Source organism: Erinaceus europaeus, chromosome 13 (genome assembly GCF_950295315.1).
Source record: "Erinaceus europaeus chromosome 13, mEriEur2.1, whole genome shotgun sequence".
NCBI classification, from domain to species: Eukaryota; Metazoa; Chordata; class Mammalia; order Eulipotyphla; family Erinaceidae; genus Erinaceus; species Erinaceus europaeus.
In genome coordinates this window covers 87,257,449-87,280,529 of record NC_080174.1, presented here as the reverse complement: position 1 = coordinate 87,280,529, position 23,081 = coordinate 87,257,449, and the positions used below count along the sequence as shown (strand labels likewise).

The following is a 23,081-nucleotide window of genomic DNA, read 5'->3' as shown; positions in this document are numbered from 1 at the left end:
CAGATGAGTAATAGTTCCCAGTCCATCACCACTATTCACACGTTGAATAGCACAGAATTAAAAAGAGAAGAAAAGAAAAGAAAATCGGGGTCAGGTGGTGGCATACCTGGTTAAGTGCACACGTTACCATACACAAGGACCCAGGTTTAAGCCCCTGGTCCCTACCTGCAGCAGGAAAGCTTCACGAGTGGTGATGCAGGGCTGTGGGTGTCTCTGTGCCTCTGTTGTTCTGTTTATCCTCCCCTCTCAATTTCTGTCTGTATCCAATAAGAAACAAAAAGATTAATAAATAATAAAAATAATTAGAAAAAAACTTCCATTAGTCCCTAAAGTTCTGGGAGCCTCTGTTTCCCAGTACTTGTAGGAGATGACATATATGAAAGTTTTTACTAAATTAAAAAGTTGCCCCGAAAAGAACTCAGTGGTAGGATTGTAGGATTCTGTAGTTAACGGCCAAAAGACACAGATCCCAGTGTGGATTGTCTCACTCCCTGTCGGTGCGAGGCTGTACTTTTAGGGTGTCTCCTTTCAATTGCAGGAGTCTGTGAATCACCTATAGCAATTCTTACCCCTATAGAGAGCAGGAAATAAAAGAAATAAAAGGGCTCTCTTGTCAGGCTGTGGCTTGCACCCCAACAGTCACTGCCATCCACTGCTAAGACCAGACTTGTGGGGCAAGGCATTCAACCAACATCCTCTACCTATAGCATCCTTTCTGCAACTTGTCCAAATGACTCAAAGAGAATGAACGATACTTCCATGGGGTTCAGGGGTAAGTAAGGGTGGAGATAATGGTCTCACCTGCAGTTCTTGGCTCCTAGTATCCCTGGACCTCATTTCTCTTCAGCTGATGAAACTCAGCACACAAACATCTCCCTGGCCCACACTTTCAGATTCCATTTCACCTGTGGACTCTGCTCATACTGGTTCTAATGACCTACTTTGGCCTCAAACCCCCCCCCTTAATCTCTCTCTCTCTCTCTCTCTCTCTCTCTCTCCCCACCCAGTCAAATAAGAATGGATCCATGGCTAAGGATACACAGTAAGTTTGCCGAGTGGTAAGATTTCAACCTGTCAACTTTTCTGAACTCTTTCAGGACTTCTGATGAGTACTATCTGATTTTTTTTTTTTTTATCTCTGTAACTTCAAGATCACCTTTGTTGCCGTGCTTGGTTCAATGACCATCCGGCAGGAAGAGTTCAGTCCATTGCATGACTGACTGTATGTAAGAAAAAGTAGAAGTTTGGAAGTCTCCTCTCCAAACAACGGGACTCATCCAGACCAGAGTTCATCCAGAAAAGTACAACTGAATTCATTTAAGTCATTCCACAGAGTCTTGCTGGAGACTGGCCACTGGGATTAAACATTTTTCACGAGTGAGGTGGAGGGGGAGAGTCATGATAGGTGAAAATACTTAATTTTTTTATTAGCTTCTTTATTGGGGGATTCATGGTTTACAGTTGACAGTAAAATACAATAGTTTGTACATGTATAACATTTTCACATAACAATTCAACCCCCACTAAGTCCTCCTGTTCCAGGACCTGAACCCTTCCCCACCCCAGAGACTTTGACCTTGATGCAGTATACCAACTCCAGTCTCCTACACTCTAAACTCAACCATCCTTGGTTCTGTCTCCACTCGCTGGGAAAGGAAAAAAACAAAATTTCTCCGTGGCCCCAGGGCCCTTTAAATTTTACCATGACTGTTTTCTTAAGCAGTTCCTGGAGCTGAGCCTAACTTTGTGTGTGAGTGTGTACGTGTGTTGGGTGGGTGGGCAGGTGGGTGGCAGCGCTCAGATCTGCAGCCCAGGGGGGCGGCTGGCACGGGGCTAAGGTGCAAAGCAAGGGGACCCGCGACAAGTGGGGGGTCGTGAAGGGTTGGGGGGCTGGTGGTGGAGGTGGCAAGTCCTCGTAGCCGGTCGGGGGTCTCGGTAGATTCTAATGGTTGGTGTGGGAGGCCAGAGGTCTGCGGAGCTGAGCAGCCCCCGGCCGGCCGGTCCTTTCTGCTGGCCTGGTGTCTGAGCCCCGGGGAGGGCCGGCGCTGGAGGAAGGAGACCCAGGGCCCCCGCCCTGCCGGTCGGGCCGTGCGCCCCGCCTACCCGGAGCGAGGCGGAGCCGGCGCCCAGAGCCGCGGCTGCAGCAGGAGGGGAGGTCGGAGCCGGGTCCCGGAGCCGAGACGAGACACCGAGCGCGGCGGGCGGCGCGGGCAGCGCAGGCGAGTGAGCGGGGCGGCGGGGACCGGGGCGGCGGGGACCCGGGCGCAGCGCTCCGCGGGGTGGTGGTGGGGGGTGCAGGGCCTCCCGGTTCCCTGTGCCGGGAAGCGAGATGGAGAGAGGAAAGGAAGGAGGGAAAGGAGGAGGGAGGGTGGGAACGGAAGAGGGACGGAAAGGAAAGGAGGGAAGGGGAGGGAAAAGAAGGGAAGGGAAAAAGAAAGAAAGGGAAGGGAAAGAAAAGGAGGGAAGGAAGGAGGAAGAGAAGGAAGGAAGAATGGAAAGAAGGCGGGAGGGAGAAAGGAAGAATCGAAAAAGGGAAGGAAGGAGGAAAGGAAAAAAGGAAGAAGGGAAGGAAGGAAGGGAGAAGGGAAAGAAGGAAAGGAAGAAAGGAAGGAGGGAGGTTAAAACTGAAGGAAGGAGGGAAGACTATGCCTGAGGGCGGGACTGACTGGGGCAGGGCCCGGGGGACCCCGATATCGACTTCCGGGGTGCCCTCGATAGGGGGCGACGGCGCGGGGCGCGGGGCGCGGGGCGCGGGGATGGGCCTGCTTCTGGGGGCGGCCGGCCGCCACATTTTCTCCCTCTCTCTCCCTATCTCCCCTCCCTCTCTCCCCCTCCCCTCCCTCTCTCCCTCTCTCCCCCTCCCTCTCTCCCTCTCCCCCTCCCCTCCCTCTTTCCCTCTCTCCCCTCCCCTCCCTCTCTCCCTCTCCCCCTCCCCTCCCTCTTTCCCTCTCTCCCCTCCCCTCCCTCTCTCCCCTCCCTCTCTCCCTCTCTCCCCCTCCCCTCCCTCTCTCCCTCTCTCCCCCTCCCCTCCCTCTCTCCCTCTCTCCATTCTCTCTTTTTCTCTCTCTCCCTCTCCCTTACTTTCTTCCTCTCTTCCCAGAGAACCGCTGGAGGCTAAGCAGCCGGGAGCGGAGACAGGACCTGGGGGTGACTTGAGGGTGGGGGAGAGAGTTTGGCATGGGGGTCACCCAGCTGGAGAGAGCTCGGATCCCACGTGACCTTAGGCCAGGGAGCCCCCTCAGCCCACCCATCCCGGCCCTGCTTTAATGGTGTTCTGGGAGGATGAAGACACCAACGTGGGTCAGTGGTTTTTTTTTTTTTTTTTTTTTCCAAAAGTCTTTTTGTGAACATTTCATGCCTGGATAAGAGGTGTCTTTTCAAACATTTTTCACGCAGGCCGGGCCAATGAAACTAGTTTTTTAAAATTATTATTTTTTACTAGGAATTAAATACTGATTTACAGAATTAGAAGGCAAAAGGAATATAATGCCGCCCTTTTCCCACCATCAGAGTTCTGTATCCCCATTGAAGCTACAGAAGTTCTCCCAAAGTTGCAGATAAGGGTTAACTATTATTTCTACATATATATACTAATATATATATATATATATATATATATATATATATATATATATGTATGTATATACCCATTTTCCCCCTCATGGCCCCCTATGAGGCCGGTTTGGAAACTTGCCTTGTTTCTGTGTTTGTGCTTTGTGAATTGACTGGCGCCATTCACAGCTATTTCGACTGACTAGGAACTCTAGCTTCTCTGCAGTCCAGTCATCAGTGGAGATGACTCTCAGGGCCCATGGGCATCCGAGGGGAGGGACTGCCTAGGCCTGTCATCTTGCAGTTGCCCTCCTATATAGAAACTAGTTGCTTGGAGAAGAAAACAGCTCAAAACCTTGGCAAAGGGAGGTCCCCTGCAACCACGTGTCAGGGCACGTTCGGTGGCAACCACCCGGGAATTTATTAGACTCGGTGCAGTTGGGCAAACTTCACATGATTAACTAACTTCCTTCCTATGGTTTATTTCCTCACCCTGCCCACCCCCCTTGCTGTCTTTGCTGGACACTGTTTATGAAAGTTTCCGGCGGTGGTGGGGGCGGTGGTGCCTCGGTCTGAGCAGACTGTCTTTTAATGCGTCTTGTGGCCATTGTCTGAGGCAGGGTCTGTGTGTCTTCTCTGCTGCAGAAGCGGGAGTTTGGGTTTGTGGGGAAGAGCTGGTCCCCACGCTGCTGCTGCACCTTGTTCCTGGTGTAAATCATCTAGGATGGTGGCAGCTCTCACCTGGGACAGCCAGGAAGGGAGGGGCTGCTGGGTGAATGCGGCTGGGCTTTAAGATTGCCAAAACAATCGGAGAGAAGTAAGGAACTGTTCTGAGTTTTTTAAAAGACAACCGACAGTGCTTATTTGCAACCCCCTTTGTAAATAAACGTATCACACACGCACAAACACACACTTTTTTTTTAAGCAATCAAAGATTTTACAGGGACTTCAAGGATCAAAAGACTTTTAGATCAAATGTTTGTTCCTGTTGACTTTTCTAACAGTCCACTAGTACTAAGAAAGCCCTGGTTTAAATCCACAAACTCCTAAACAGTCCAAAGACTGTGCTTTTAGACCACACATATACATACATACATATATATATATATATATATATATATGAATTCAGTCATGTATTTATTGTATTCAACCCTGATAATTCTGTAAGCACTAAACCAGAACAGAATTTGGATCTGTGTAGAAATGTGTATGTGTATCACAGAAACCAAAGACGATATATATTACAAAAAAAAAAGAAGAAGAAGAAGAAAGTTACGTATAGTAACTTTTTTCCAGCCTTTTTGGAAAGACTAGCTTCCTAGCAGTGCGTCCTTGCTGAAGGACATGGGAAGTTTGTCAAGTGTGACAGCAAAGAGCTTGATAGTCAAAACACTGGCAGAAAGTAATAACGATTGTTTTCTGTATTGAAAACCTCTGAGTGAAAAGAACATTTTCAAACTTGGAATGACAGCACTGATTGTGTTAACCTTGTATAAGGTATTGTTTCTTTAAGTTTTACATGAATATGCTCACTTAAGCTTAACTAGAAAGGCAGATTTTTCTTCCTTTCTCTGATTTGTTTAAGAGAAGTTTTCAGTGCCTTGAGATGTGAAATACCTGGATAGGAATACTGTTACCTAAACTTTGTCAAATATGACTTGTGAAATGGAGGTGATAGTGGTTTCTCTCTTTAAGGTTTTGTGAAAGTATATGAAACAAATTTTAGAAAGCACTTGACAGCACCCAATAGAGAATTAATGTTCAAAATTATTATTTTATTTGCCTAGTTTGCTCTAGCAATAAATGTTGTCTAAATTCTAGTATGTTGACTAGGCTCTTCTAGATATAGTAGATCAATTTTACATTCTAAAGGAGCACACACTTCTCTATATAGTGTATCAATACACGTTGTGTTTCTACCTCAGTAGGATGAATAATTATGATCAATACATTTAATTTGCTCTCAGTGCTGAAATTATACTACTTTTTTGAGTCTGAAATACTTCATTAATCATTTTTTAAAAAGACAATCTATATTTCAGATAGTTGTATTTATTAGTCCTGAGTAGGAGATTAAACCAGGAAGAGAACTCTTGCTTGTCTTTGACTGAATATGATTTTTAAATCAAGTACTAAAAATAAAAAAAAAAGGTGACCCAAGAGTATCCAGCTATTTACTTTTGCATGTAGCAACATCAAGTGCCAACAGATAAGATGGGATAAGGGCTTGAAACTGATTAGAAGCATCCTTTTAAATGTTTTGTGATAAGTGTTGTGAACTTTTGTGAGTTTGGGTGGAGTTAATTCAGGGAATTTACTATTATGTCACATTATTGAATCGTTTGCAAAGTTTTAAAATTCTGTGCCCCTCCTTTCTCCCCCAAGATTATTTTATTAATTAAAGAAAGTACCAGAGCACCCAGGGGGGATGGGGGGATGGGTAGGAAGAGAAGAAGGGTCAGAACAGAACATTGCTATATGCCCTGTCAGGGATCAAACCTAGGACTTCCTCATGCTTCCAAGGTCCAGTGCTTTACTCACTGCTTCACTTTACGGGCTACAGCCACGCCTCCTTCCACTTAAGCTCTTTTAAGCAGCTGTACATTTCTTGATTTCTTTTTCTTTTAATTTTTTTTTATTATCTTTACTTATTGGATAGAGACAGCCAGAAATTGAGAAGGAAGGGGGAGATAGAGAGGGAGGAGAGAGAGAGAGAGACCTGCAGCACTGCTTCATCACTTGCAAAGCTTCCCCCCTGCAAGTGGAGACGGGGGGGGGGGGGGTGGCTCGAATCTGGGTCTTTGTACCCTGTAACATATGTGGTCAACTAGGTGTGTCACTGCCTGGCCCTTCATTTCTTAATTTCTTCATGTACATTTTTTAATGCACTGATGGTACTAGGGTTGGATTGCTAAGAATTTTAGCCACAGATAAACCACTTGTTTTACTGTTATCAGTAATTTCACTGAGATATAGTAACTGTGCTTTATAATATTTTATAAGGGGACAGTGTTGTTGTTGTTGTTATTATCATACCTTAAAGCATCAGGGGCTGTGGTTGAATTAGTCACTGACTTTTCTTTTCATTCCCAGAGTGTCATAGCATAGTGACGGACCCCTGGGTCCTGTTTTTGGGGGTGTGCAGTGTAGGCACGTTCTTTAATACCTTTGGGTGTCCGTGAGGCAGCGGATGGATGGAAGGGCGGATGAATTTATCTAAAGCATTTAGTTAGAACAGTGTCTGGTACTTTGTGTTCACTACCTGTGAACATCAAACCACTGTGCACTGAATTATCTTCTTCCTAAATGCTATGTCATGTGCTTATCTTTTTCATTTTGAATGGGGGCTTAAGGACTTGTTGACACACGAGTACAATTTCTCATCTCCTCTGGCAAGTTCTCTGCTGAATACTCCTACCCACACTTTTGGTCCTTTTTTTTGTCACCATGCACCAAGATTGCCCTAGTTTCTCTTCATCCCCAATCTTCCTCCTCCTTTCCCACAGTCCTTCAATACACCACCACCAGTTCAAATTCTCACTTTCTGTTTCTCCTCTCTGTCCTTATTTCTTTTTAATTTTTTAAATATGTATTTATTATTTTCCCTTTTGTTGTCCTTGTTGTTTTTTATTGTTGTTATTGATGTCGTCGTGTTTAGATAGGACAGAGAGAAATGGAGAGAGATGGGGAAGACAGAGAGGGGGACAGGAAGATAGACACCTGCAGCCCTGCTTCACCACCTATGAAACGACTCCCCTGCAGGTGGGAAGCTGGAGGCTCCAACCAGGATCCTTACTGCTCCTTGTGCTTTGCGCCATGTGTGCTTAACCCGCTGCGCTACCGCCCAACTCCCTCCTTATTTCTTTTAAAATTATTTATTTATTTTTCTTTAAATTTGTTTATATTTATTTATTTACTCCCTTTTGTTGCCCTTGTTATTTTATTGTTGTAATTATTATTGATGTCATCGTTGTTGGATAGGACAGAGAGAAATGGAGAGAGGAGGGGAAGACAGAGAGGGGGAGAGAAAGGCAGACACCTGCAGCCCTGCTTCACCACCTGTGAAGCGACTCCCCTGCAGGTGGGGAGCTGGGGGCTCGAACCCGGATCCTTGCGTTGGTCCTTGCGCTTTGCACCACATGCATTTAATCCTTTGCATTACCACCCAACTCCCTTCCCTCCTTATTTCTTAAGTGCCACCTAGAGTGAGATCATTTGGGAATTATCCTTCTCTTTTTTGCAGGTTTCACTAACATAAGACCCTCAAGTTCCATTCAAGATGAGGTCAAGGAGATAATTTTTCCATTTTTAGTAGCTGAGTAGTATTCCATTGTGTATATAGACCACCGTTTTCTTAGCTACTCACCTGCCCTTGGACATTGGGGTTGCTTCCACGTTTTGGTTACGGTAAATTGTGTTGCTGTGTATAGATATCTTTTTGTCAAGTTGCCCACAGGTGTGTGTGTCTTCTTTTTGTAACAGGTAAACAACTATACATATTTTTCCCAGAATCTTAAAAAAAAAAAAAAAAAAAGCACAAAAGCACAGTGATTTAAAAAATAAGAAAATAGGGGCCAGAGAAATAGCTTCCCTGGCTGCCCAGCACTGTGTGGGAGTATCATAGCCCCAGGGTCAGCTTCTACTGCTGTAGTGTTCTTCCTTGTATCTCTCACTCTGTCAAAAAGACTATCTGCAAAGAACAGGAAAGCTTCCAATGGAGGAGATGGGATATGGAACTCCAGTGGTGGGGATTGTGTGAAATTGTACCCCTCTTACCCTATGGTCTTGTAGATTGCTATTAAATCAATAGTAATAATAATAGTAATAATAAAAACTATCTGCTATGAAAAGTGAAATGGATTGTAATGCTCATTTGTTGAGAAAATTCATTCGCCTAGGTCCCAATCCTATATTTCTTATCAGAAACCTGAAAAAAAAGAAAACAAAGCACTAATGCACAAAGTTCATGTTGCTCTAAGTCATGAAGACCGGCGAGTGCACACAATGGAAATGTATGATTACAGTCATGACTTGGTCTGAGAAAGAGAAGCTAGAGGAGAGTCCAGACAATGGATGGTGGAACTGTGGAGCTTTCCACAGCCTCTCCCTTATTTTCCCCCAGTGATCATGCGTGTATAATGAAAGCGATTCATTTGCTTATTGCTCAGTGAAAACTCTGGTTTATAGCTATGGGTAGCAGGATTATGATATTGGGGCTTGAGAATAAAACAAAACAAAACAAAATACCAACTCGTGAAGAATTCAAAGATCCTTAAGTTAGATGTCAAAACTTTCAGGTCAGGGAGATAACATAATAAAGTTTCATTCTTGAGACTCCTGAGGTCTACCAGAAGCCAGAGAACTGAGTAGCATTCTAGTAAAAAACAACCAGACAAAACAAGCACAATAACAAAGTAACCTTTCATCTAAAAGGAGGGGGGAGGGGGGAGATAGCAGTTTACCCAACAGACTTTTCATGTTTGAGATTGTGAAGGCCCAGGTTCAGCCCCCAGTACCTTTATCTGATAGAACTGAGAGAAGTGCTCAGACTTTAAACAACAGAACAAAACCAATAAACAAGCACTTCCATAGTGAAAGTTGTTTCACTGGAGAAAGAAAGGCCCAGCCAGGCTTTTCAGTAGAGATGTGTAATAATTAGGGTCTGCTTCAAGACCAGGCCCACCAACCCTGGGCCAGCTGCCATTTCTGTACCTGTGTTCTATGTACAGAGAATCATCTTCTTTTAGAACGGCTGTGTGCAAACCCCACATGAGTTCAGCAGGGGTGAAATCTTCTTAGATCTGTGCTGTGCTGAGTATGGAGACTGTATCTGCAGACTGTATCCTATGTTTCTAGTAGCCAAAGGAAAGCATTTGTGTACTAAATTTAACTGAGGGAGTCGGGCTGTAGTGCAGCGGGTTAAGCGCAGGTGGTGCAAAGCACAAGGACTGGCATAAGGATCCCGGTTCGAACCCCGGCTCCCCTCCTGCAGGGGAGTCGCATCACAGGCGGTGAAGCAGGTCTGCAGGTGTCTATCTTTCTCTCCTCCTCTCTGTCTTCCCCTCCTCTCTCCATTTCTCTCTGTCCTATCCAACAACAACAACAATAAAACAAGAAGGGCAACAAAAGGGAATAAATAAATAAAATAAATATTAAAAAAAAGAAGTAAATTTAACTGAAAGTTGAATAGATACAAAACAGCGACAACCCAACTGTGTGATTTCATCCTCAGCAACTGGCCACCCTGACTCTTCAGCTAACCCCAGGACAATTTTATCTAGAAATAGCTCAGAATTTGCGTTCAGGCTATTCGGACCTGACAGCTCATGCACTAAGCTGTCTGCTAAGAGCCTCATGGAAGTGCACTAAAGTGTGTGCGTGCGGTGACTTGGTGAGTGGTGAGGTGCTCTGAGGAGGAAGTCTCATTTAGAAGTTAGGTGGGAAGGAAAGGGGAGGGGGTGAAAGGCAGGTGACTAGGCCCACTGAGGAGAAGATCGTCAGTGACTTTCTGGCAGACTCACCTACGCCCAACCATGTAAGTTCAAGCTTCCCCAAATCCCTCCCAAGGCCCAAAGTCATCTCTGAAGTGAGTGTCTCCCATTCCTGTACTACCTGGTGGTGGTGGTGTTGATGGGGGAGGCTTAATAATAACCTGCTGTCACTTCCTAACTAAGACATGTAAAGATGGGTGTGAGCAGGTGACTTGAATCCAGGCCCAAAGTGGCAGTGATTTAACCTGAGTGTAACTCTAGGCTGGGTTCTTCTGTTGCTGAATCTCTTGAGAACCATTTCCGGTATCATTTAAGTATTTGGTTCATCATATTGGTCTCTGTGGGTATCATCAAAGTGCTTAGCTGTGAGTGTCTGGTTGGCATCTTTTGATAAGGGGGTTTGTCTTTTATAATTTTCTTTGTTTGTTTGTTTTTGTTTTCTTTGCCCCCAGAGCATTGAGCAGCTCTGGTTTGTGGTGGTGCAGGAGATTGAACCTGGAGCTTTGGAGCCTCAGGCATAAGAGTTTCTTTGCATAACCATTGTGCTATCTACCTCTATCTTTCAGTGGGCCTACATTTCCGAGGATAAATGTATAAAACGTCAGGGTGTTGCCGTCAGTTAAGATTTTCAATACTTTTGGGAGTCGGGCTGTAGCTCAGCGGGTTAAGCGCAGGTGGCGCAAAGCACAAGGTCGGCATAAGGATCCCGGTTCGAGCCCCCTGCTCCCCACCTGCAGGGGAGTCGCTTCACAGGCGGTGAAGCAGGTCTGCAGGTGTCTATCTTTCTCTGCCCCTCTCTGTCTTCCCCTCCTCTCTCCATTTCTCTCTGTCCTATCTAACAACAACAACATCAATAACAATAATAACTACAACAACAATGAAAAACAACAAACAACAAAAGAGAAAATAAATAAATAAAATATTAAAAAAACATTAAAAAAAAGATTTTCAATACTTTTGACTCTGGAGAACGAGTAGCTTAAAAAAAAAGAACTTTAAGGTCTGCTTTAGTGAATCAGTCACTAAGAATCTTTTGTTAGTTTTCACCTTTACTGATTGTAAGTGACTCTGAGGCCAGAGGAATGAGGAAGGTCTTCTCTTTCCCATGCTTTATCACAGAATACATGACCATTCCTCTTGTAGCCAGCCCATCAAGGCTATGTTACAGACAGAACATTTTTGGTAGTTGATGGAGGAGAGAAAGAAGCTTTAAGGTCTGGCTGACCAGTGGTTGGTGTCATTCCCAATGCTCACTGGAATGCTCCGGGTCACTTGCCTTTTCTGTACTTGTATTCTGTGTACACTGAATTATCTTCTTTCAGAACGGTTGTGCGCAAACTCACAGGAGTTGCGTGGGGGGATGGAATCTTAACTTGCCTGACATAGAATAATCAGACTCTTCTTCAGCTGCAGATGGCAACCAGTCAAGATGGCCAGTCATTCATTCTCTTCTCCCTCCCAGGATTCTTTGACTCAGATCCTGAGTTTGTGGTGACCTCAACTGGTGTCTGCTTCTCATGAAGAAATTGCTGCAGAGGGGGACTGGGTGGTGGCATAGCTGACTGACCTGGGTTCAAGCCCCGGAAGCTTCACGAGCAGTGTAGCAGTGCTACTGCTCTCTCTCTCTCTCCCTCTCTCTTTTTAAAAGATTTTATTTATTAGAAAGGTAAGAGGAGAGAGAGAGAAAGAACCAGACATCACTCTGGTACATGTGCTGCCTGGGGATTGAACTCAGGACCTCCTGCTTGAGAGTCCAATGCTTTATCTACTGTGCCACCTTCCGGACCACCTGTCTCTCTCTTTTGTTTTTTCTTACCTCTTCGCCTTTTAAAATTTTCTCTTTGTCTCTACAAAATAAATAAAAAAATAAATAAATTCAAAAAATATTTGCAGAAGAGCAGCTCAGCTCAGCTCTGGGGGGGGGGCTAATTTTTTTTTTTAATATTTATTTATTATTTATTCCCTTTTGTTGCCCTTCTTGTTTTATTGTTGTAGTTATTATTGATGTCGTTGTTGTTGGATACGACAGAGAGAAATGGAGAGAGGAGGGGAAGACAGAGAGGGAGAGAAAGACAGACACCTGCAGACCTGCTTCACCGCCTGTGAAGCGACTCCCCTGCAGGTGGGGAGCCGGGGGCTCGAACCAGGATCCTTACGCCGGTCCCTGCGCTTTGCACCACGTGTGCTTAACCCGCTCACATCTTTTAAGGAAAAAAATCTGGGAAGAACTTTAGCTGCTGGAAGGGGTTCTTTTTTATTTTCTTTCTTTTTTAAAAAAAAAAACTTTAAAAAAATTATCTGTATTTATTGGGTAAGAGACAGCCAGAAATTGAGAGGAAGGCAGAGGTGGAGAGCGAGAGGGGCAGAGACACCTGCAGCCCTGCTTTGCTACCTGCGAAGCTTTCCCCCTGCAGGTGGGGACTGGGGGCTTGAACCCCAGTCCTTGTGCACTGTAACATGTACATTAAGCCGGGTGCGCTACCACCTAGCCCCAGGAGGGTACTTTTCTCTGAGGCCCTCCAGCCTGCAAGGCTAGGTCCACCTGACTGGGGCAGAGGGTGCCTTTTTCTAACTCCCACAAAGGTATAAAGTAGCTAGTAGCTGGGGGTCGGGCGGTAGCATAGCGGGTTAAGCGCATGTGGCGCAAAGCACAAGGACGGGCATAAGGATCCCGGTTCGAGCCCTGACTCCCCACCTGCAGGGGAGTCGCTTCACAAGCAGTGGGTGAAGCAGGTTTGCAGGTGTCTGTCTTTCTCTCCCCCTCTCTGTCTTCCCTCTCCTCTCTCCATTTCTCTCTGTCCTATCCAACAACAGCTACAACAGTAAAACAACAAGGGCAACAAAAGGGAATAAATAAATAAAATAAATATTTTTTTAAAAAGTAGCTAGTAGCTGTCTTGGCCTCTCTTTTTAGGGACATAAGGCCTCTAACTGTGAAACCTAGTAGAATCTGGCATACAATAGGTGTTTAATAAATACCAGTAAGAAGAAAAGATAAAACCATGTGCTTTGCCATGTGTGCCAGAGGTAGATGAGCCTTTTGTTAATGTTCTTTTTCTAAAAAAAAATTAAAAGTGATTTAATAATGATTAGCAAGACTGTAAGATAACAGAGGCACAATTCCACACAGTTCCCACCACCGGAGTTCCCTGTCCCATCCCCTCCATTGGAAGCTTCCCTATTCTTTATCCCTCTAGGAAGATGAACCAATATTTTTTACGGGGTGCAGAAAGTGGGAGTTCTGGCTCCTCTAATTGCTTCTCTGCTGGACATAGATGTTGGCAGATGGATCCATACCCCCAGTCTGTTTATATCTTTTCCTGGTGTGTTAGGGATCTGAGAAGGTGAGGTTCCAGGACATATTGGTGAGGCCATCTGCCCAGGGAAGGCAGGATGGTGTCATGGTAACATCTGCAGCTTGGTGGCTGAAAGGCAGTAAGATAGAAAGCAAAACAAATGGTTTAATAATCAGGAACCTAAAGGTAGGAATAGAGCAGATGAAACTAGGGGTCTTGGAGTGGGACGAAGCCTAGAAGTCTATTTTAGATAAGGTCTTTTTTTTTTGTTAATTAACAGGTTGACAAATTAAAATTTTTAATTTAAAGAACAGTAAATTGTATTTGTTAAGAAATGCACATCGAGTGGTGCTGTTATTCCCCATGAGAGCTTCATCATCATCATCATCATCATCATCATCAGGGCAAAAGGTAAATACCAGCTGGGGATGCTGAGGTTATTGGAGTTAACGCTTACTGATTCTTGAACACCAACGGCAGGCTCGGTATTGCCTGGTACACACTAGGGTTCCTGTCAGCCTTGTGCAGTGCCCCTTTTGAAGGAAACTAGTGGCAGTTCCTGGGAAATAGGAGATTTACTGGTCATCTTTGGACCCTCCCCTTGGGAACATGAGTCAATAGTGATGGCAGGAGCCTCTGGAACTTAGTGGCGCTGCTTGTGTCTGTTAAGAAGCGGAGAATCTTGTTGCCAAAGCTACCAAAAAGTAAGAAAGGGTGTTTGTGTGTGTGTCCCTTGGTGCCAGCTGGCACTTGCTGTATGCTTTCTCTTTTAAGTTGATCATCTGGAAAGTCTGCTCTCAGAACTCACTTCCTCTTCGTAGCTCCTGTCCTGAGAGGCAGGCGTCACCCCACAGGTAGAAGAAACTGTGTTTTGATCCATGATCAAAAAAATGCTCGGGCTGTGGGGCTGTGTGTCAGTGTTCTGGGCATTCTTGTGGCCTTGGTCTTCTGGTGTTTTTTGAAGTGAGCACAACGAATGAAAAACAGAAGAAGGAGAAGAAGGAGAAGGAGCCCCCAAATGCAGAAACACGAGGGCCTTTCATACTTTTTTGTTTTTTCCCCTCCAGGGTTATTGCTGGGCTCTGTGCCTGCACCATGAATCCACCGCTCCTAGAGGCCATTTTTCCCCCTTTTTGTTGCCCTAGTTGTTGCAGCCTCGTTGCGGTTATTATTGCCATTGTTGACGTTGCTTTGTTGTTGGATAGGACAGAGAGAAATGGAGAGAGGAGGGGAAGACAGAGAGAGGGAGAGAAAGATAGACACCTGCAGACCTGCTTCACTGCCTGTGAAGCAACTCCCCTGCAGGTGGGGAGCCGGGGGCTCGAACCGGGATCCTTACACCGGTCCCTGCGCTTTGCGCCACCTGCGCTTAACCCACTGCGCCACCGACCGACTCCCGTGCCTTTCATACTTAATCTGGCTAAATGCAGGCTTTTGCAAGATAACTCTGATCTCCCAAGTAGAAATAGAAATAGGATTCCCAGCAGAGGTTCTTGGGCTGGGACTCACCTGTTAACATGTTATCGATTGATTTTTATAAAACTTCAGGAGTATCTCTTTGGTCAGTTAAATGTAATATTCCTGCCCATGTTTTTGCTCTCTTATTTTTACATAAATATGTAATGAACAGCTTGCTTCAGCCACTTCTTTCTAAAAGCAGAAAACAAACGAAGGCCCTTGGCATGCTGCCTGGGAAATAATCCTGGTGTTTCTAACTTTGCCTCTTATTCATGTACAGTTCTCTGACTTCCTTCTGGCTACAATAAATATCTGAGGGGCCCAGGGACGCCCAGGCCTAGCAGGTGACATAAAACAGGGTGGGGGGAGCAGACTCTGCTCATCGGACTCACGTGCTGAACTCTGGACCAAGGTTTCTCTGCCGGACTGAGTCAGGACTCACTCTTCTCTGCCTAGAGAGAGACTTGCTACCTTTCCTCAATTCAGCTCCTCACTTGGGTGTCTTCAGAGAGAGATCCTGTCCATTTCTTCATATTCCTTTGAGTTTTCACTTTTACAAGATTTTCATGTTTAGGGATGGGGGAAGATAGTGATTATCCAAACAGATTCTCATGCCTGAGGAGGCTACAAAGTCCCAAGTTCAGCCCCCTGCTCTACCATAAGCCAGAGCTGAGCAGTGCTCCCTGTTTGTTATCTCGAACCCATTGCCAGCCCTCGAGATGGTCTCTGGCCTTTGCTATTGTGAATAGCACTGCTGCAAATAAAGGTGCCGTGAGTCATCTTCCTGTGAGCAGGTACCCTGAAGAATTGGTCTTCATAGGGGGGGCAGGTGGCAGCGCACATGGTGTGAAGCCAAGGACCACCGGTGCAAGGTGCAAGGATCCCGGTTCGAGCTCCGGCCCCAGGCCCAGCTCCCCACCTGCAGGGGGGTCACTTCACAGGTGGTGAAACAGGTCTGCAGGTGTCTTATCTTTCTCCCTCTCCATCTTCCCCTGCTCTCTTGATTTCTCTCTGTCCTATAGCATTAACAATAACAAAAATGGAAGAAATGGCCTCTAGGAGCAGTGGATTCGTAATGTGGCACTGAGCTCCAGCAATAACCCTGGAGGCAGAAAAAAAAAAAAAAGAATTGTTTCTTGGAAGGGGATTGCCTTAGCCCATGACCTTGTGATCCCTCTCAGGAAGGACTCTCATTAGCTTCTCACAGGTGGTGTGTGCATAGTCCCACCAGCAAGAATGTGTCTACTGTGTGTTTTTGCTGCTCTGGTTGATGGAAAATGGCATCCTGGACTTCTTTTAGTTGTTCAGACTGTGAGTGAGGTTCAGGGTCATTTGTAGGTCTTTTTCTGTGCGTTGTGTAGGCCTGATAGTCCTCTGGATGTTGATAGAATGTTTTTTTCTCAAAACCAGCTTCTTACTGGAACTTCCTTAAATATCGTCTTGGGAACGGGACCACCCTTTAGGGCTCAAGGGGAGTGTGGGGATGCAAGTTGTCAGTGAAAAATCAAGAGAAGTGGAAAGTGGGATTTTATGCCAGTGGCTAATGTCTGGCTTATAAATAGTTTTCAGCTAATGGTATTTTTAAACTGGGACTTCTCCAAAACTGTTATGAAGTTCAATGTCTAGTCTAGAAATTTCTCCCTCTCAAATAAGACCTAAGAGAGGCATTAAGAATATATAAATTCCAAGATGTTTCATGTTACGTCATTTAAGAAATAAAGATTTCTGGGAGTCAGGCGGTAGTGCAGTGGGTTAAGTGCATGTGGCACAAAGCACAAGGGCTGGTGTAAGGATCCTGGTTCAAGCCCCTGGCTCCCCACCTGCAGGGGAGTCGCTTCACAGGTGGTGAAACAGGTCGGCAGGTGTCTATCTTCTCTCCTCCTCTCTGTCTTCCCCTCCTCTCTCCATTTCTCTCTGTCCTATCCAACAACGAATGACATCAATAACAACAATAATAACCACAACAAGGCTACAACAACAAGGGCAACAAAAGGGGGAAAAAATGGCCTCCAGGAGCTTTGGATTTATGGTGCAGGCACCGAGCCCCAGCAATAACCCTGGAGGAAAAAAAAAAAAAAAAAAAGATGCGATGCATCAGGAAAAGAGAAACTGTGGCCTAGTGCAAGACGACTGGAGTTTTCTTGATTTCTTTCTTTTTTACTTTTCCACCACCAGCTAGGCTCTGTGTCTCTACCACTTCCTGCATCCACCCCCTCCTTTGTTTTTCTTTTATTTTTATTATAGAGGTGAGAGACAGAGTGGAGGAAAGACAGCTACAGCACTACTCTGTCCCTTGTGAAGCTTCCTTTCTGTAGGTGGGGGACCGGGGTCTTGAACCTGAGTCCTTTAGCATGGTAAAGGGTAAGTGTGCCACCACCTAGACCCAACTGGGATTTTCTTCTAGAAACCCTTATGAGGCAACCCTGTATAAAGTTAGTCAGTGTCTCCATTAAAAAAAAAAAAAATTACAATTCACAAGAACCCAGGTTCGGGCCCCTAGTCCCCACCTGCAGGGAGAAAGTTTTCCAAGTGGTGAAGCAGAGCTACAGGTGTCTCTCTCCCTGGTGCCCCCTTCTTCTCAATTTCTGGCTGTCTGTACCCAATAAATAAATACAGATAATACATTTTTTTTAAAAAAAAAAGATTACATTCTTTGGAAGTTGGTGTTTGTGAAAAGTTGTTTCTTGAAAAAAAATGCTATTGGGTTTCTGAAAAAGTCCTAAGACATTTTTAATAGGAAAACCTCTTAATAACACATGCTAGTTGTCAGAATCCCCTCAGTGTGTAACAACACCTGTCATCTCCCGAAAGAATCTGATCTTTGATGCTCACAGTCTGTTCTTGTGCCCTGAATATGCGGAGTGCAATTTCTGTTTATAAAAGATAGCTTTGAAACTCTCAGGATGCTATTTTTCCCCTTTCTTTTCTTTTCTTTAAAATTTTTTTTATATTTATTTTCTCTTTTGTTGCCCTTGTTATTGTAGTTATTATTGTTGTTATTGTTATTGTCGTCGTTGTTGGATGGGACAGAGAAATGGAGAGAGGAGGGGAAGACAGAGAGGGGGAGAGAAAGATAGATACCTGCAGACCTACTTCACTGCCTGTGAAGTAACCCCTCTGCAGATGGGGATCCAGGGGCTCGAACCGGGATCCTTACGGTCCTTGTGCTTCGCACCACCTGCGATTAACCCGCTGCGCTACCGCCCGACTCCCTCTTGTTTTCTGTTCACTCCAGTGTTCATCTCTCTCTGTAGTGCTGATCTTCAGTAGTCAGAGAGAAAAATGGGCTTTTTTGGTTTGTGTCATCCTCAGTACTCAGAAGTGTACTTTGCACATTGGGATGGTCTCTTTGTAGTGGGCAGATGAATGCTCCCGAGGGCAGCTGCTTTCAGGACTTAGTTCCGCCTTTTTGGTCAGCCGTGTTAGAGGTCCCATGTCAAACCTGGAACAGGGAGGGGATCAAGTCATTCATTCCTTGACTTCCCCGGGGTTCTCTAGCCCTGGCGTAGGCTTGTAGTGTGCCGGTAGCTCAGATCTCAAGCTGAATCGTCTAGGTCAATTGCCTCACCTCTCACAGCCTCTGTTTATTTGCAAAATGGAAATCATCACTCTGTGTTCCAACAAACCCAAGATATATCAATTAGGAGATGAGCCATTATAATGCTTGCCGCTAAGAAAGGGAAGAAAAAAATAGCTTTGCTGATTCATCTGTAACTCGCATCAACCCCAAGAGACCATTTGTTTCCGGTGGCTGCCATGACAGATCACCACATTTCAGCATCTTCACACACACACACACACACAAGTCTTTTCTCACAGTCTGTTATCAAAAGTGGGTATGGAACTTGGCTAATTTCTCTGCTGTGGTTTTTTTTGGAGTTCCAAAAACTTACTAAGAGACTCGGGAGAGTCCATCTGCAGGCTTTCGAGGTTTATAATTTCATATATTTATTTATTATTTATTTTTGTCCTCTCTAGGGCTTCACCACTCCAGGTCAGCTTTTTGAGATAGAAAGAGACAGAGGCAGGAAGGAACAGATAGCATAGCACTGGAGCTTCGCACGCGTGGCATGTGTGCGTGTGTGTGTGTGTGTGTGTGTGTGTGTGTGTGTCAGGCTGGGAGGAGCCTGGACTCTAACCCAGGTCACATGCATGGCAAATCAAGGACACTATCTGCTTGATCTATCCTGCTGACCACTAAGGTCTTTAACTTTTGTTGCATCTGCAAAATGTAAAATAAAAAACCTCTTCTGCCATGTGACATAACACATTTACAAGTTCTAAATATCAGGATGTCAGGTGGTGGCACACCTGGTTGAGAGCACATGTTCCAGTGAGTAAGAACTTGGGTTCGAGCCCCTGGTCCCCACTTGCAGGGGGGGATACCGCATGAGTGGTGAAGCAGGGATGCAGGTGTCTCTCTATCTCTCTCCTTCTCTGTCTCTCCTTGCCCTCTCAATTTCTGGCTGTCTTTATCCAATAAATAAAGATAATTAAAAAAACATTTAAAAAAATCTCGATTCAAAGATCTTGGGGATGAGGTGGTGGGGAAGTAGACAAAAACTCCGACCACTCCCAAAATATGTCTTAGCAAAATAAAATACCAATTTCTTGGGAGTGTTTCTGAAGGCAGAATGGAGGTTCCCTTTGAAAGTTATTTACATGTAAACCTAATTCTCTTTTTTTTAAAAAAAGATTTTATTTATTTATGAGAAAGATAGGAGGAGAGAGAAAGAACCAGACATCACTCTGGCACATGTGCTACCGGGGATCGAACTCAGGACCTCATGCTTGAGAGTCAGAAGCTTTACCACTGAGTCACCTCGCGGACCACGTAAACCTAATTCTTAAGGAGAAGATCTAATCAGTGAAGGGGCCAGAATCTAAATTGCTCTACTGTCCCTTCACTGGTCAGCTTCTTCACAGTGCTTTCTCTTGGCTAAGTTATTTAAAGATGGTGCCTTGAGCTGGAGAAGTGGGATGATGATTATACAAGAGTTTTTGCTTGAGCTCTCAAGTCCCAGGTTCCACCCCCCCCCCCCGCACCATAAATCAGAGCTGAGCAGTGCATTTATAAGATAAAATAGAACAGCATGAAATAAAATAGCCTCTTAAAACCATGGGGTGAATTTTTCACCATTTCTGAGTCTTTCATGTGTGCAGGAAATATCCATGTTACTGATACACTTCTCATTACTTTTCTCTTGTCAATCTTTCTGAAGCTTGTTTGTCAGCCTGTAAAGAGGGCTACACTAAGATTTCTTTTGCAACCTGACAGGGGTCATTCATTCTCTCTGCTACAAAGAGTCGGTCCAGTATCGGGGATATAAAATACGCTTCTTAGAACTGATGAAATTCTATCTTGTCTTAGAAATAGAGGAACTACTGATGTCCATAAAGCATTTAGAGTGTGAACAGTAAGGGCTCCAGCATCGACTGTTGCTCGCATCGTAATGAAATCTCCAGCATTGTGCTCACGTGATCTCCTTTCCTGACATTTGACGTTATTCTCACACAGGCATTTCACAGTCAGGGAGACAGTGTAATGTGCCAGTGGTTAATTCCCTAATAGGAAGATGAGAGTTTCTCCTTGAGTGACAGCTCAGTATGTCTGTGTGCCAAGAACTTTTCATGCCTTTTCTCACACGCTTTGCCCCAGCCCTCCCAAATAGCTAACACCGGCTTCATTTCTAGGTGAGGAAGTGGTTTGAGGGAGGCTGCACAGTGCTGAAGAGCCCAGTAGTCTGTGGTAGTAGCTGTATAGAAATACAGGTCTTTGCCAATGCTTATGTCCACTGGGGAAGCAATTACAGAAGCCAGAACTCCCACCTTGCCACCTCCAAAATGAATTTTGGTCCATCTTCCCAGAAGGGGAGAAATGATAGGGAGAAGATGACCAGAGGGCTCTGAACTCCAACTCCATCAGGACCAGGAGAGAGAAGAGAAAAAAGGGAGGGACATTTGGATGTCATAATAGGTGTATGTGTGACTTGGAATGGAGGAGAAGATGGGACCATGGAGGGAAAAAGGGGGGGGATATATACAAATGTAGGCAGATAGTTTTAGAAATAATAATTAACCCATATCTGTAACCTTGGGAGAACTGCTGTAGCTTCCAGGGAAGGGACTGAGGACACAGAACTCTGGGGTGGGAATGGTGTGGAGTTGCACCCCTGTTATCTTGTAATTTTGGAAATCGACATTTAATCACTAATAAAATAAATAGCAATGTAGGTCTGTATCTTCACCCAGTTCTGTAGTCAGAACTGTTTCTCCAGTCCCTGATGGCACTGAGTGAAAAGTCCAACAGGAAAGAAAGACTGTCCGCTGGGAAGGGACAGGAAAGCAGATTGGAGCGGAGGGAAGAGGGGCCGATAGTTGAATCAGTCATATCTGGTAATGAAATTCCATAAAGCCCCCCCCCCCAAGATGGGGCGTTGAAATTAATGAACATGTCTAGATTCAGGGTATGCCTGGATATCAGGTAGGAGAATTGAACTCTGTTCCTGGCTAGCTCCTCAAAATACCAGCTACCAACCCCAACATAGACACACTGAGGTGACCTAAGGACATAACAAAGGCCCCTTCATTAATATCGGACTGTTGAAAAATTAATGATGGGGGCCAGGGGTGGGGGTGGTGCACCTGGTTAAGCACATATTAACAAGTGCAAGGACCGGGGTTCAAGCCCCTGCTCCCCACCTGCAGGGGAGAGGCTTCACGAGTGGTGAATGAAGCGGGTCTGTGGGTGTCTCTCTGTTTCTCTCCCTCTCTTTCTCCCCTTCCCCTCTCAATTTCTCTCTGTCCTACCAAAAGAAGAATTGACAAAATAGAAAGAAAAGAGGGGGAGAAAAAAAAAAAGGAAAAAAAAAGGCTGCCAGTGGATTCGCAGTGCTGGCACCAAACCCCAGTGATAAATGACCCTGGAGGCAATTAAAAAAAAAAAAAAAAAGGAAAAGCTGTGATGAATTTTTTTTTTTTTGTATAGAGAATATAAAGCAATTCATCAGGACTTTTCTGACAACCCGATATAATAAGATCACCTTGAAGGCTGTCATCACCTACAAAAATGCTAAAGATCTCTATTGTCAGAAGCAGGATAATATTATTAATTTGTTGTTGCCACTGCTGCCACTAGGGCTTAACTGCTCCTGGCCGAATTTGTTTTTAATAGGTTAGAGAGACAGGCAGCAGGAAGGATACACAGACCAAAGTTCCTGTCACTGCCATGCGGCCTGGCTCAGATCTGGCTGGAGCCCTTGACAAAGTAAGATCACTGTCCAGAAAGCCCTGTACCTTTCCCCATTCCTGGCCCTGGGTTTCTCTCTCACCTGCCATTCCCCCAGTCCTTAGACGGGAAGTAAAACTATGTCTGAGTTCTGTGAGCAGTTTTAGAAAATTAATCAAACCCAAGAAGGGTGTCCTGGGAACTTGCAGTCTATAACCACTGGAACAGAGAAGCGCAGGTGATGAACTAGGCTTGTGACAGGTACTTGAAGCAGATGGAGGAATGAGTGGTAGATATCTTGTGGTAATGGGCCCTTCACTTGTGGATTCTGGTGTCTTTGGAAAAGGTGATGTCAGAGTTGAGTTGACATGTGGAATACACTGTTCATTTATGGGAATCTCTTGGATGAATGGAGAGATCTTCTTCTACATACATGAATTGGAATTGATGCCCAGAGCACCTTTATGTATTGTGTGTGACTTTCAAGTGGAGGAATATTTAGCATTGGAGAATCCCCGCCAGGGGCTGGGTGGTGGCCCACCTGGCTGGGGGCACATGTTACGATGTACAAGGACCCAGGTTCGAGCCCCGGGTACCATCTGCAAGGAGGGGGAGAGCTTTGCAAGTGGTGAAGTAATGCTGCAGGTATCTCACTTTCTTTCCCCTTCTCTATTGCCCCTCTCCCCCCCCTTGATTTCTGACCACCTCTATGTGATAAACAAAGATAATAAAAACAGTTTAAAAAAAAAGAGGGAGTCAGATGGTAGCACAGTGGGTTAAATGCAGGTGGCGCGAAGTGCAAGAACTGGCGTAAGGATCCTGGTTCGAGCCCCGGCTCCCCACCTGCAGGGGAGTCACTTCACAAGCGTTGAAGCAGGTCTGCAGGTGTCTATCTTTCTCTCCCCCCCCCCCCCGCTGTCTTCCCCTCCTCTCTCGATTTCTCTCTGTCCTATCTAACAACCACAGCAGCAATAATAACTACAACGATAAACAACAAGGGCAACAAAAGGGGAAAAAGTTAAAAAATAAGAGAGATTCCCCGCCTTTTCTTTCTTT

At 45.2% G+C, this 23,081-nt stretch overlaps 1 protein-coding gene across 2 annotated transcripts in view; it reads left to right on the top strand.

Moving 5' to 3' along the window:
* Positions 1–1,908: 1,908 nt before the first annotated feature.
* Positions 1,909–23,081, top strand: part of GNG12 (G protein subunit gamma 12) — a 170,165-nt gene continuing 148,992 nt past the window's right edge. The window contains exon 1 of one of the 2 annotated variants that reach the window (XM_060206392.1): positions 1,909–2,219. The gene's annotated coding sequence lies outside the window, so the exon portion shown is untranslated. The remainder of the gene's footprint in view (positions 2,220–23,081) is intronic. The other variant, XM_060206385.1, reaches the window with a different exon arrangement.